Source organism: Neomonachus schauinslandi, chromosome 1 (assembly GCF_002201575.2).
Source record: "Neomonachus schauinslandi chromosome 1, ASM220157v2, whole genome shotgun sequence".
NCBI classification, from domain to species: domain Eukaryota; kingdom Metazoa; phylum Chordata; class Mammalia; order Carnivora; family Phocidae; genus Neomonachus; species Neomonachus schauinslandi.
In genome coordinates, this window is record NC_058403.1 from 193645608 (window position 1) to 193657655 (window position 12048).

General features: G+C 53.8%; 1 pseudogene; it reads left to right on the forward strand.

Moving 5' to 3' along the window:
* The first annotated feature begins 938 nt into the window (after positions 1-938).
* Positions 939-12048, forward strand: part of LOC110585068 — an 80263-nt pseudogene continuing 69153 nt past the window's right edge.

The following is a 12048-nucleotide window of genomic DNA, read 5'->3' on the forward strand; positions in this document are numbered from 1 at the left end:
CCCTGCTGTGCTCTCTCCCGACTTCGTGATTTACTGGGCGATTTACAAAGTCTTTATCCAAATCCTACCTGGTTTTATTTTCAATTTTTCTTTTGATCAAAATAATACATGTCCAAAGTTTTAAAAGTTGAACAGTACTACAAGGCTGGTAACCCAAAACTGGTGGGTTCTGCCCCCCACCCTGAGCTTCCCTCTCCCTGGCCCCTCCTTTCAGTTCCTTTGGCCAATTCTTCATCTGTTTACCTTCTCATTTCTCGATAATTTGCTTATATTGCTATTTCTTGATTTTTCCCCTGTTAGAACATAGACCTCATAGTATGGAAAAATGAGCTCTGGTAGGCACTTCTCCACACACTTCCCTCCCATCCCTCCAATGGCACAGTCCAGGGCAAAGGGATAGTCAGTGTTTATGTGTTTAAAACTATGTAAACAGTAGTTTTAAGAGGAAACCCGACTGAAATTTAGAGGTTTGTTCTTTCTCTTGCCACTCCACACTTTGTTGGAGTTTGGGTTTTTCTCGCTCTTTCTGGGCTATAAAGTTCTTCCAAGGCTACTTCGTAGCAAGTTGAGTCTTGAGCATCACCTCCCACTGGACCCCGAAGATCGAGGAGGAGCTTCGGTCTGTGACTGGGCTTCCAATGGATTCACCAAAGCAGCTTTACCCAACCTGGGCCCGGGGATTATCTCAGATGCCCAGTGAAGAGAATTCCCAGGAAGGCTCAGATGCCTCTAAAAATATCTCCAAAGTATTAACAAAGAACCTTGGTAAATTGACTCTCGACTCTAGTTTCAAACTCCCTTCCCCTCTACCAGAATAGGCATCCCAACAGCAGGACAGAGACGAAACCACAGGGGCTGGTTAGTGCATCTTCAGCAGCAGCAGGAGGAGGAGTGGAGTAAGGACTTTGTTAACTGCTCGGAAAGAAAGGATCGCAAGGATGATTCGAATGATTCAATACCAGCGTTACCTCAACCCCGGGTCCCAGCTTCAAAAAGATCTACAGCAGAAGGAAACAGAGGAGGGTGAATCAAGAGTGGAAAGATTTAGATATCACTGTCATTATTGCCTGTACCATAAAGATCTTTCTGAGGAAACCAGCATGGAGAAAAATTATGACGTGGAGCCAATGTAAACATAAACTTCATTCTTACACTGTTTCTTCTTGCTAGTGATTTTAGGATCATTTTGCAGCAGCTTGGGAAAGCTGCTCTCTGTTAGGGCAAACTGTAGAATATTTTGGTAATCTATGATATTATAAGGTCTTTTTTGTATCTTTTCTACCTTCATACCAGTAATTTGTGAGGAATCCTGTAGTTTGCATTTGAATGACTTCACTATACTTCCACCTTTTGATTTGACCTAAGGAAGCACTAATGGGTTTTGAGTGTTGCCTGTGTGTTTAAGAGGCCTGAAGTCATTGAGGTAAGACCTAACCTCAGACTGCAGAAGGAATACACAGGGGGCACCTGGGTGGCTCAGTCGTTAAGCATCTGCCTTCGGCTCAGGTCATGATCCCAGGGTCCTGGGATGGAGCCCCACATCGGGCTCATTGCCCAGTGGCTCCTCCTCCTCCTCCTTCTTCTCCTTCTCATCCTTCTCCTCCTCCTCTTTCTCCTTCTCGTTCTTCTCCTCCTTTTCCTCTTCCTTCTCCTTCTCCTCCTCTTCCTCCTCCTCGTTCTTCTCCTCCTCCTCCTCCTCCTCCTCCTCCTCCTCCTCCTCCTCCTCCTCCTCCTCCTCCTCCTCCTTCTCCTCCTCCTCCTCCTTCTCCTCCTCCTCCTTCTTCTTCTCCTCCTCCTTCTCCTCCTCCTCGTTCTTCTCCTCTTCCTCCTCCTCCTTCTCCTCCTCCTTCTTGTACTTTATGCTCTCCCCTACAAAATCAGAAAACTCTGAGTGAACACCATAAATGCCTAAACCAGGAGACAGCCCCCAGCCTGAGGCTGCCGCAGCCCAGGGGGATGACAGCCACATGAACAGGACCACGCGGAGGGTTCAACAGGACTGCACGTGAGTCCTGAGGGCAGAGGCAGGTCCTCCTGCTTGTCCTGAATGTCTCCCCATGCCCTTTCCATCCCTAGCCCAGGCAGACCTGACCACAGGCTGGGCCATGCCTTTCTCTCCCCACCCTCGTGCTACCTGCCCTTCCAGCAGCCAGGCTGAAACTGTGACGAGTCATGGCTCCAGACCAGGCACCGAGCATTCGGCACAAACAAAGTGGGCCTGCCTGGCCCTGGGGACAACTGGCATCCAGGGTAGGAGGTGACCAATGACAGCCCAAGCCCTCTGGAGAGAAGGACTCGGTGCCCATGATGCCCCTGCCCAAGTGCCCTGCATGCTTCCCAGGGCCACCAGCACCGCCACCCCTCATTCCAGACAGGGCCATTCGTCCCCCCTCCCAGGTCTGCTTCATCAGGGCGCTGAGCTCTGACCCCACTCCCGGTGAGCTCTGATCTTTGTTGGTCAGGGTTGGTTAAGGTCGGCTCTGGGGAAAGTGCAGAGGTTAAGGTCATTCTGGGGGCCTAAGGGCCCAGTCATCCGGTTGTTCACACAAAGGCAACCGTCAGCCATGGTTGCCTGAGTCCCTAAAAGCACCACACTCCCCTGAAGGGGCCGGAGAGAGCCTCCTGAGTCCAGAGCTCTTGCCATCAAAGAGGCCTGTGCATTGTCTGGGGCCGCTGACGGCCACTGTCCAGCTTCCCTCAGAGGCGACACACCAGAGTGCTGTCCATGCGGTTGTGCCGGTGGGAAGCCAGATCTTGGGGATCTGCCACTGGGCTGGGACCACCCCCGGGAGCAGCACCCCAGGGAGCAGTGCGGGGCGCACCTCCTTGGCCTCAGCCATCAGAAACAAGGAGTGGGCTTCAGAGGCGCTTGGGAAATTGAAGATGCATACATCTCTCCAAGCAGCCGCACGCTTTCTAAACAGACAGCTCACCAGGATTTAATCTGCAACTCAGATTCAATCTGCTAAGTAGGGAAGAAGAAAGTGTGTGGTTGTCATGACAACACCAAATTGCCCAGGACTGGGTGATGTCTAAGGTGGGGAAGAAAGGGGAGCAGAGCCAAGCTTCTGTCTCCCTGGTGGGGATGTTCTGGGGAATGGGGGCCCCGCCAGACCCACCTGCATTCTTCTTGGCCCCCCCAGCTGGGGACTGCGGGCCTGAGCCATGTGGTGGAGTGCCAAGGGGGCTGGCTGGCTCAGGGCCTGCACTCTGGGGGCTGGGCTCAGGGGGCTCAGGCATCCGTGTTCCAGCCCCACCGCGTAGCAGCTTGGACTTGGAGCCCCCTGCTCCTCCTGACCCCTGAGTCCTGGGCCTTCCTGCCGTGCTTGTGCCCTCAGGCCTGCTCATGGATGGCAGAGCCCCTGAGTCCAATCCGGATGCTCAAGGGAACAGCCTCACCAGAGAGGGCCAACCACGGCCGCACGGAGGAGGATGTGGGGCCAATCCTTCCACTCACAAGCACACCACGCTGCCGGCCTGGCCTTTTCTCCTCACCCAGAATGAAATGGAGCCAGCCCAGTGGGTTGCCAGGGTGGCCCATGCCAACCTGGGCCCAGGCCTGGGTGGGGGTGAGTGGTAGAGGAGAGGGCTGCTCCGGTGGAGGGGTTAAGCACAGGGACCTCCTACCCTGAGGCCCACCTTATCACTGGTCTGCCTCTGACCATCCAGGGCCCTGAGGAGGAGGTCCTGGCCCTCAGCAGGCCTCCAAAGCCCTGCCGATGGCTGCATGTCATCCTTTGTGGTTGCAGGGCCTGGCCATAGGAGGGGCTCCATGGACACTCAATGCATGAAGGAATGAGTGAATACATGAATGGATGGGTGGATGTGTGAGGACCAGAAGCAGAAGAAATGAGAGGCCAGGTTGGCGTGAGTAGCTGGTGTGAAGGCCTCAAACGCTAGGCTGAGAGGGGGCTGTGTGTCAGGCTTCCCGTCCCCAACCTCTGCCCTAGCCCTGAAGAAGCTCGCATCTTCCAGTGGGACCACTGGGGCCCCTGGCAGATGTGGCCTTGTCACTTGATCCCCCTCAGAGAGACAGAGACCCCAGGGCCCATCCCCCAAAGCTTGGCTCACCTGGGCCCTGGTGGGGCCTGCCTCCCTGGGCCCCTGCAGACATGAATGCTTTGCTGCACGGTCTGTGGGTTCTCCCTCTTGTCCAATTAGTGCTAATTGGGAGCAGGAAGTGTGCGTGGGGGGGCGGGGAGCTGGAGCTCTGATGTCCTGGGCAGAACCTAGACGCTTCCTGGAACAGGCCCTTCCCCAGAGCTGTGGGGTCTCCTGACCCAGGTGGGAAGGCTCTGAGCCACTGCAGCTCGGGCTGTCCTGGCCACTGCCTATCCCAGTGCGAGCTGCCCCCAGGGATGGGCGGGCCCACCTTGTTCATGCTGCATCTTGTGCCTGGCAGGAGTCATGACTCTTCACACTTTCAGATGCTGGAAAGGGAGGGCAGGGGGGCTCAGGGCCTGGCACGGAGGGCCTGGGTGTCTCCTGAGGCTGAGGTCTTAGCCTCAGCCCATGGCCCAGTAGAGGCAAGGAAAGACTTGCTTCTCTGCCCAGGCACACACTCTTGCCTCCCTGGAGAGGCGGGATTTCCCCTTACGTTCCCCTCCTCCCCCATGTCCCCTGCCCCCTTTCTCTTGGGGCTTGGGGCAGAGATGGGGGTGTCCAGAGGCAAAGCACCTTTTGTGTCAAGCCCTAGGCCAGATCCTCAACTCCAGTGATATTTCCCCACCCATGGGCACTGGCCACAGCCTGATGTCAGAGGCTGTATGTACTCAGGGAAGGCCCCACTCCAGCCAGGCAGAAACACACTCCCCATTCCAGAGCTAAGGCTCTCCCAACCCCTAGAGCGCTCGTACTGACCATCATCTGTGAGTGCCATGCCCTCTTGCTGGGCACAGGCAGCCATCCCTCATGGCACACTCAGGCCCTGTCACCCTAGGACCACCCAGAGCCTCGGGCTGGGGGGCTCACATCTGGAAGCAGGGACCTCAGAGCTCAAAGGTGCTCAGAGGTTAAGATTCCTGGGTGCTGGCTCCAGGGACCAGCCTCAGTTTCAGCCCCTGTGAAATGGGCCTGTTCTGTGCAGCAAGCAGGCATTTGGAGAAGGCAGAGGGGAAGTGGGCTCCTCTGAGGCCCAGGAGCTGGGGAGCGGCCCAGCCACCAGTGGCCACTAGAGGGCAGAACTCTCCCGTGTGTTTCCTCCAGAAGGCTGGAGAGCTGAGCAGGGCCAGAAGGAAACAATGGCGCCGCGGGCCCCTGGATGTGGACGGCCTAGGCTGCAGGACGGCTCTTAGCTCCAGCGGAGGCTGGGACGCTGGCCAGAAGTCTACCTGGGCCCCAGACCCCACAAGACCTTCCTGTGCCTTCAGGCTTTCACTTCCAGCCGGCCCAGTCCTGAGCCTGCCCAGTCACTCTCCCTTCTTAGAACATCAGTGGGAGAGGCCCTCCAGCCTCCTCTGGGCACATTAAGGAAACTGAGGCAGGGAAGGACTCACCTGACTGCACCCTGTCGGCTGGGTTAGGGTAGACATTTACTGAGGGCTGACCATAAGCTGGGCACCCATCATAACTCCTTGGGGCCGTTGCTGTTGGAATCACCCTGCTTTTGCAGATGAGGAAACTGAGGCTTAGGCAGGCTTTCATTTGCCTCAGATCCCATAGCGAGGTTGGTAGCTGGATTCCAGCCCCGGCAGGGTAACGGCCGAGCAGAGACATCCTCCTGTGACCCTCCTGTCGAGAATATGTGCATGCAGGGCCCCTGGTGGGCGTGGCAGGAACAGGGTGCCAGGCACCTGCCATCTGCCTTCATCTGGACCTGACCAACCGTGAGGCCAAGGAGCGCTGCCCATGCTCTCCGTGAGGATGCCCACCCCCTCCCCTGGGCAGGAGGAGCCGTGCAAGAAGCTGCTCCATGCCTGGCCACTGCTCATGTAGGGCCACTTGGTGCTATCGGAAAGTGGGTGCCCATTAAACGCACCAATGGCAGGTTGCTGGCCTCATGGGCCCCGCCTGCAGCCATGGAGATCAAGGACCTGCATTTGAGCCCCTTGGTTGGCCTCACTCTTCCAGCCAAGCTTGGAGCTCTCTGACCAGGACAGGGGATGAGTAGTTCCTGGCTCAGGCAGCCTCACTCCTGCCCTGGGACAGAGAGGGAGAGGCCCTCGGGCCCTGGAACTGCTGGGCATCATATCCCCAGTGAGGCTGATCCTGGCTTTCCCAATACTGCCAGGGAGCACCGGAGATCAAGGGGGTCTTGGGGGCCTGTTTGTGGAGCTGTTGCTGTGCTGTGGATCGTAAGGCTCATGAGGCTGATGAGAATGGAGACCCAGCTCGGCTGCTGGGTTGGGGTGCCTGTCTCACTCTTCTTCTCTGTCCCTCCCTGCCCCAAGCCTCTCACAATTTCTTAGTCTACCCCCACTAAATTTCCATCCCCCTCCATTGGCTGAGAACTGGCCCCTTCACCGCATCCCACTCCAGGACCTCTCCCACTTCTCTCCCTTTCCTGAGGCCCACCCATGCCCTTGATCCTCAGCTACTGTGATTTGGGGCCTGGCTGGTCTTCCCATGGATGGTGCTCTTCTCGGGGATGGAAGCTAGGTGTCTCTCATCTCTGTCAGCCTCCCCTGCTCTGGCCCACCAGCAGATCTCACTGGGGCCTGCAGCCTATCCTGCTCTCCTACCCGAACTACCGAACCTCACACTACTACTACCTCTCACACTCAGCTCACATGGAAGGGCAGGGGCAGAGCTGGGAAGATCACCCAAGGGCCCGACCTCTGCCCAACCCCATGGAATGTGCCCAGATTACAGAGTGGGAGGCACCTGGTCCCACCCCAAAGGTCTTATGTGTCTACTGAGGCAGGAGCTATCTGGTGAGCCCTGTCCTAAAGCATAGCCTGCCGACTCCTGACCTCGGCTCCTTCCCCGAGCCTAAGAGACCCTGGAGATTGGGGTCAGCTGCTTGAGGGGCCCTCTCCTCTAGGCTGGACCTGGACTACATCCCGGCCCCAAGTTCTCCCTGACATCTGACAGCAGGGCTGGCTGAAGATGTGGCTGGCATGGTCATTGCTTGGGCCTAAAGTGACCCATTGGAAAAGGTCAACCTTTCCTGGACCTCTGCCTCTGGATGAACAATCTCATTCTCTCTGGCTTTACTTTCTGCCTCCAGAAAATGGGGTGAAGGGGGACCTGGAACAAGAGGTAGAGAGGCGATGGGCAGGTGGGTGCTTCGGGCAGCTGAAAGATGGGGCCCAGGTCCTGGGAGCTCAGTGTGGATTTTAGTATCCACCAGGCTAGGTGCTGGGAGAGGCTGAAGTGTCCTGGACCTATCTCAGGTGTTTCTGCAGACCCTCCCTGAGCTTGTTGCCCCTCTTCCATGCCTCCAGCAAAGAGCGCTGGAGTTTTCTGGCTAGCCACCAAGGGCTCCAGGGCAAGAGAGGGCAAACCCAGTTGATAATGGAAATGGGCTTTCAGAAAAGGCCATTCTTAGGAGGCCCTGGGCTCACTTTCTTCTGTCCAAAGAAGGCCCTGCGTGGGAGAGGGTGGGTAAAGAGGGAGAGCAGCAGGGAGGGCGGGAAGGGCCTCCTGCCTGCCTGAGGCACTTTGGGGGTTATGTTAGAGGATGTCTGGGCAGGTGATTTTTCTCTGAGCTTCTGCTTCACAATCTGTAAAGGGGGCAGAATACTGCCTACGTCACAGGGCTGTGGTGAGAACCGAATGAGCCGGTGCATGAACAGACCACCCAGTGCGGTGCCGCACACGTATCAGGAGGGGGGGGGGCACAAGCCCTCACTCATCCAAAATTGCCCAGGGTTTAGTAGATAGATGCCCAATAAGCGGTGACTGGCATCTCGGGGCCAGCTGTCTGTAGGCCCATGCCAAAGGCACCCATGCACACCTGTAAATCCATGCCTTACCTGGGGGTCCTCCTGGGAGGTGTGTGTGTGGGGGGTCTGTTCCCCTGTGAGGAAACCACGTCTTGGCACAGGTGTGGGTGCGGGTCCCCGGGGATCATTTCTCCCGCAGAATCGGCGCTCAGGAGATAACAGGTGGGGGGTCTGCGGAAGGCTGGTGCTCAGGCGGAGGGAAGAGTGGACAGGCCGAGCTGGGGGAAAAACAGGGCAGAAATAAACACAGACAGGTGACCCCAGGGTGGGTGCAGTGGCTGAGGTCTATCGGGGTCCAGCCCTGTGGCCTCCTGCACCAGAATGGACCCTCAGGAGAGGGTCATGTTGAGCACCCCCTCCCGGCAAGGTTGGCTACGGCTGGCCTTCGTGCCCCACCCCGGTCAGGCAGTCCGAGGGCCTCAGAAGGGCCCTGGGGTCCAACGCTGAAAGGTGGCCCAGCTCATTTGAGGGCAGGATGTGGCCCGTCAGGCTGTGATCTGCTGGCGTGGCGGTGGGAAAAGCCTCCAAGGCCTCCATGCTGTCAACTGTACTTACCTGTTAATGAGCTCATTCGCCAGCCAGTGGGCTAGGCGTTGGGTTGCGACTGATACCCGAACCAGGAGGATGAATTCCCAGCCAGGGTCCTACAGGATGTGTTGGACGAAGGGAGTCCTGGTGTGCAGGCACGAGCCCCTGCCTGCTTTTCCCTAGAGCTTCCCCATTCCAACAGCACACACTGGAGGTTCATTTCTCCTACTGAGGAATAACCTACATTCAGTAAAGAGCACTAATCATGACTGTACAACTCGACGGACAGACACCTGTGTAACTGTGACCCTGAGCAAGGTTCATCATTCCAGAAAATTCCCTTGTGTCCCTTGCCAATCAATATATCCTACCCCAGAATTAACCACTATTCTGACCTCTATCATCAGAGATTGGTTTTGCTGTCCTAGACTATCAAGTTAATGTAGTCATACAGTATGATCTTTTTTTGGGTCTGTCTTCTTTTGATCAGTACAATGTTATTTAGATTCATCCTTTTTGTTCTGTGTGACATTTGTTCATTCCTTTTTATCACTGGGTAGTATTGCAGTGTATGGGCGTACCACAAGTTGTTTATCTATGCTTCCGTTGGTGGGCATTTGGGTGGTTTCCAGTTTTCGGCTATAATGAATAAAAGCGCTGTGAATATTCTTGGGCAAGCCTGTGTGTGTGGACATGTTTTTATTTCTGTGGTTTCATTTCTCCACCTATGAGTGGAGAAACTGGATCACAGGGTAAGTATGTGTTGAACTTTATAAGAAATTGCCAATAGCGATGTATGCAAATTTCAGTTGTTTACCCTTGGAAGTCCTTCTGCTCCAGATCCTCAGGTGCCTCAAAGAGCCCACCTCCTTGCCCCATCTGGAGATGGGCCTGGCTGTTAGGAGTGGCAGACATCCTCCAGGGGGACCCAGAATCCTACTGCAATGGACGGGTCTGGCTGATGTGGGCAGGTGTGGGCTGCACCCTCTGGGAGGGAGAAGAGTACTCACATTTGGTGATAACCAACTACAAATCAAGCACCACACGAAGGCCTTTAGGTACATGCTCTTACCGAATCCTCTGGTTGCTGGGGTCCTGTCAGGAAAGGCACACAGGACATTTGCTGTTGGAAGACAGCCTGTCCCCAAGGCTGCCGGTCCCTAGCAGCCCTTCCCCCGCCACCATATTGGATCTAGTACATGACCCAGCACAAAGGCACTGAGAAGGTCTATAGAGACTCTCTCCAAGCTGCCCACCCCACCCCCCTGCGCAGAGGACGAGCAAGGCCCTGAGAGAGAAGGGATTGTGGCCCCACAGCAATAAGCATAGCTGGGCTACGACTCAGGTTTCCTGCTTCCTTCTCAGGATAGGAAATCAGGCCTCCTCCCTTGGAGGGAGGCTTTGTCTATACCCCTCTGTCACGGAACCAGCCCTAGGGAGAGCGTCACCCAGCTGGGAGCACCTCTGGGGGCAGGGCATGTGAGGACTCAATCCAGCCCGCTCAGGCACACAGCAGGGGTCAGTAAGAGGAAGGATGGATGACTGGTTTAGTCTGGCTCTGCTGCTTGGAAACATGCTAGAAAACTCCTTCTCTGAAATATTCACAAGTGTGTTCACAGCTCAATCCCAGATCTGGGAGCTAAAAGAATCTCCAGACATCTTGGAGCGCTGTGCTCTGCTTAGTAGCCCGGGCGCTACTAGCCGAATTTTAAGGATAAAGTAATTGATATCAAGATGTTAAGTGACTGCCTCGGGTTTTGTACTCCAGACCTGCCTGGAGGAGGACAATGGAGAGTGGAAATTGGAAGCCTTAGGAGCAAGATCCAGCAGGAATGAAGAGCACACATCTCAGGAATTACAAAGTAAGTAATGAGAAAATTAGGATTCAATTGACCATACTTCATTTTGTACAAAGTCACTGGGTAAAGCAAGGTCCATTGGCGTTTTTCCTGACTTGGTCTGTATTATGCAGAAATCTCTTTCCTCCTAAATCAACCCAGTGCTGACAAGCAGGGACCAAATTGGGGGCCTAGAGGTGGTATCATGCTTTTGGCTGCTAAGCCCAGCTGGGTAACTGTGAGGCTTTTGTTCATCAGGGAGATTAAGGTGCCCTGTTGCTATAAGGGGCATCGAGCAAACATGTTAAATGTCCTTGTTAACATTTTAGATTCACACCGATATGCTAACAGTTATTATATATAAGCTAACCTTAATAAAAAAAGGAAAAATGGCAGCATGGGAAGGGGTGGGGAGTGGGAAACAAGGTCGATGATAGGTGGGGACCATGGTCTCCAGTTACAGCAAGCAGGCAGGGTGTGGAGAGAGGACCCTGAGCATCAGGTGGATTCAGGCTATGTTTGCCCAAGCCACGCAGGTGGCTCTGGGGAGAGACAGGGAGGGTCCATGGTCATATCTCCCTTTACCTTTTCTTCTCCTGGTGGGCTTGAGCTGCCAACTCCTTTCCAAGGGCCCAATAGTGAGCTCTCTTTATGAATCTCCCAACTTTGACCCTCTAGGAGGGCCATGACAAGCCTGGAGAACATTCTATGGCTGAGCTGGCTCTGCTCCCGACTTCCTCCTGGCTCTTGGGCTGCAAGCAGCCAGAGATAGGAGTCCTTGGCCAGCATAGGGAGACTTGGTGTCTTGGTTTCAAATGCCAGCCCCTCAGCCCCAACCTGACCCCTGGGTCTTAGAATTTGCCTCTCTGGGGTGAAGCCTGGATGACTGCCTTTTTTCAATGTGCTACCCAGAGCAAATGGGTAGAGGACTACAAGGAATGGGGATTAAATGCCCCATTAAAGACATACATGTTAAATAAAAGTGTGTGTGTATATTTATATATTTACATATGTAAGTATGTGTGCATGTGTGTATACATACATTTTTATATATATGACTGTTAATGAGGCATTTATTATATATTGAATATATTTAATGCATGCTATATATCATATAATTATCATATATTATATATTATTATATAATTACACTATTTTCATTTACACATTACATATTTCATATTACATATACATATTCACTTACTATTTCACATTTAATTTTATTATATATTTTCATAAATATGTTATATTACTAATTACTAAATATTTGTTCATGGTAGCCCTACAGTGGAAAGAACCCAAATGCCTATCAATAAGGGAATGGATAAGCAAATTGTGGTATATCCATACAAGGAATACTACTTGGCAAGAAAAAGGAATCAGCTACTACTACATGCAATAGCATGAAAGGATCTCAAAATGATGCTATATGAGAGAAGACAGGCAAAAGAGAGTACCTACTATATCATTCCATATATATAAGATTCTAGAAAATGCAACCTAATCTGTAGTTTAAAGAAGCAGATCAGTGGCTGCCTGGGGGTGGGTGGTGGAGGGAGGGATAGATTGCAAAGAGATATGAAGACACTGGGGAATGATGAAAATCTTTGTTTTCTTTATTGTACTGATGGTTTCATAGGTAAAGTTACATGTCAAAACTAATCAAGTTCTGGGCGCCTGGGTGGCTCAGTCGTTAAGCGTCTGCCTTCGGCTCAGGTCATGATCCCGGGGTCCTGGGATCGAGTCCCACATCGGGCTCCCTGCTTGGCGGGAAGCCTGCTTCTCCCTCTCCCACT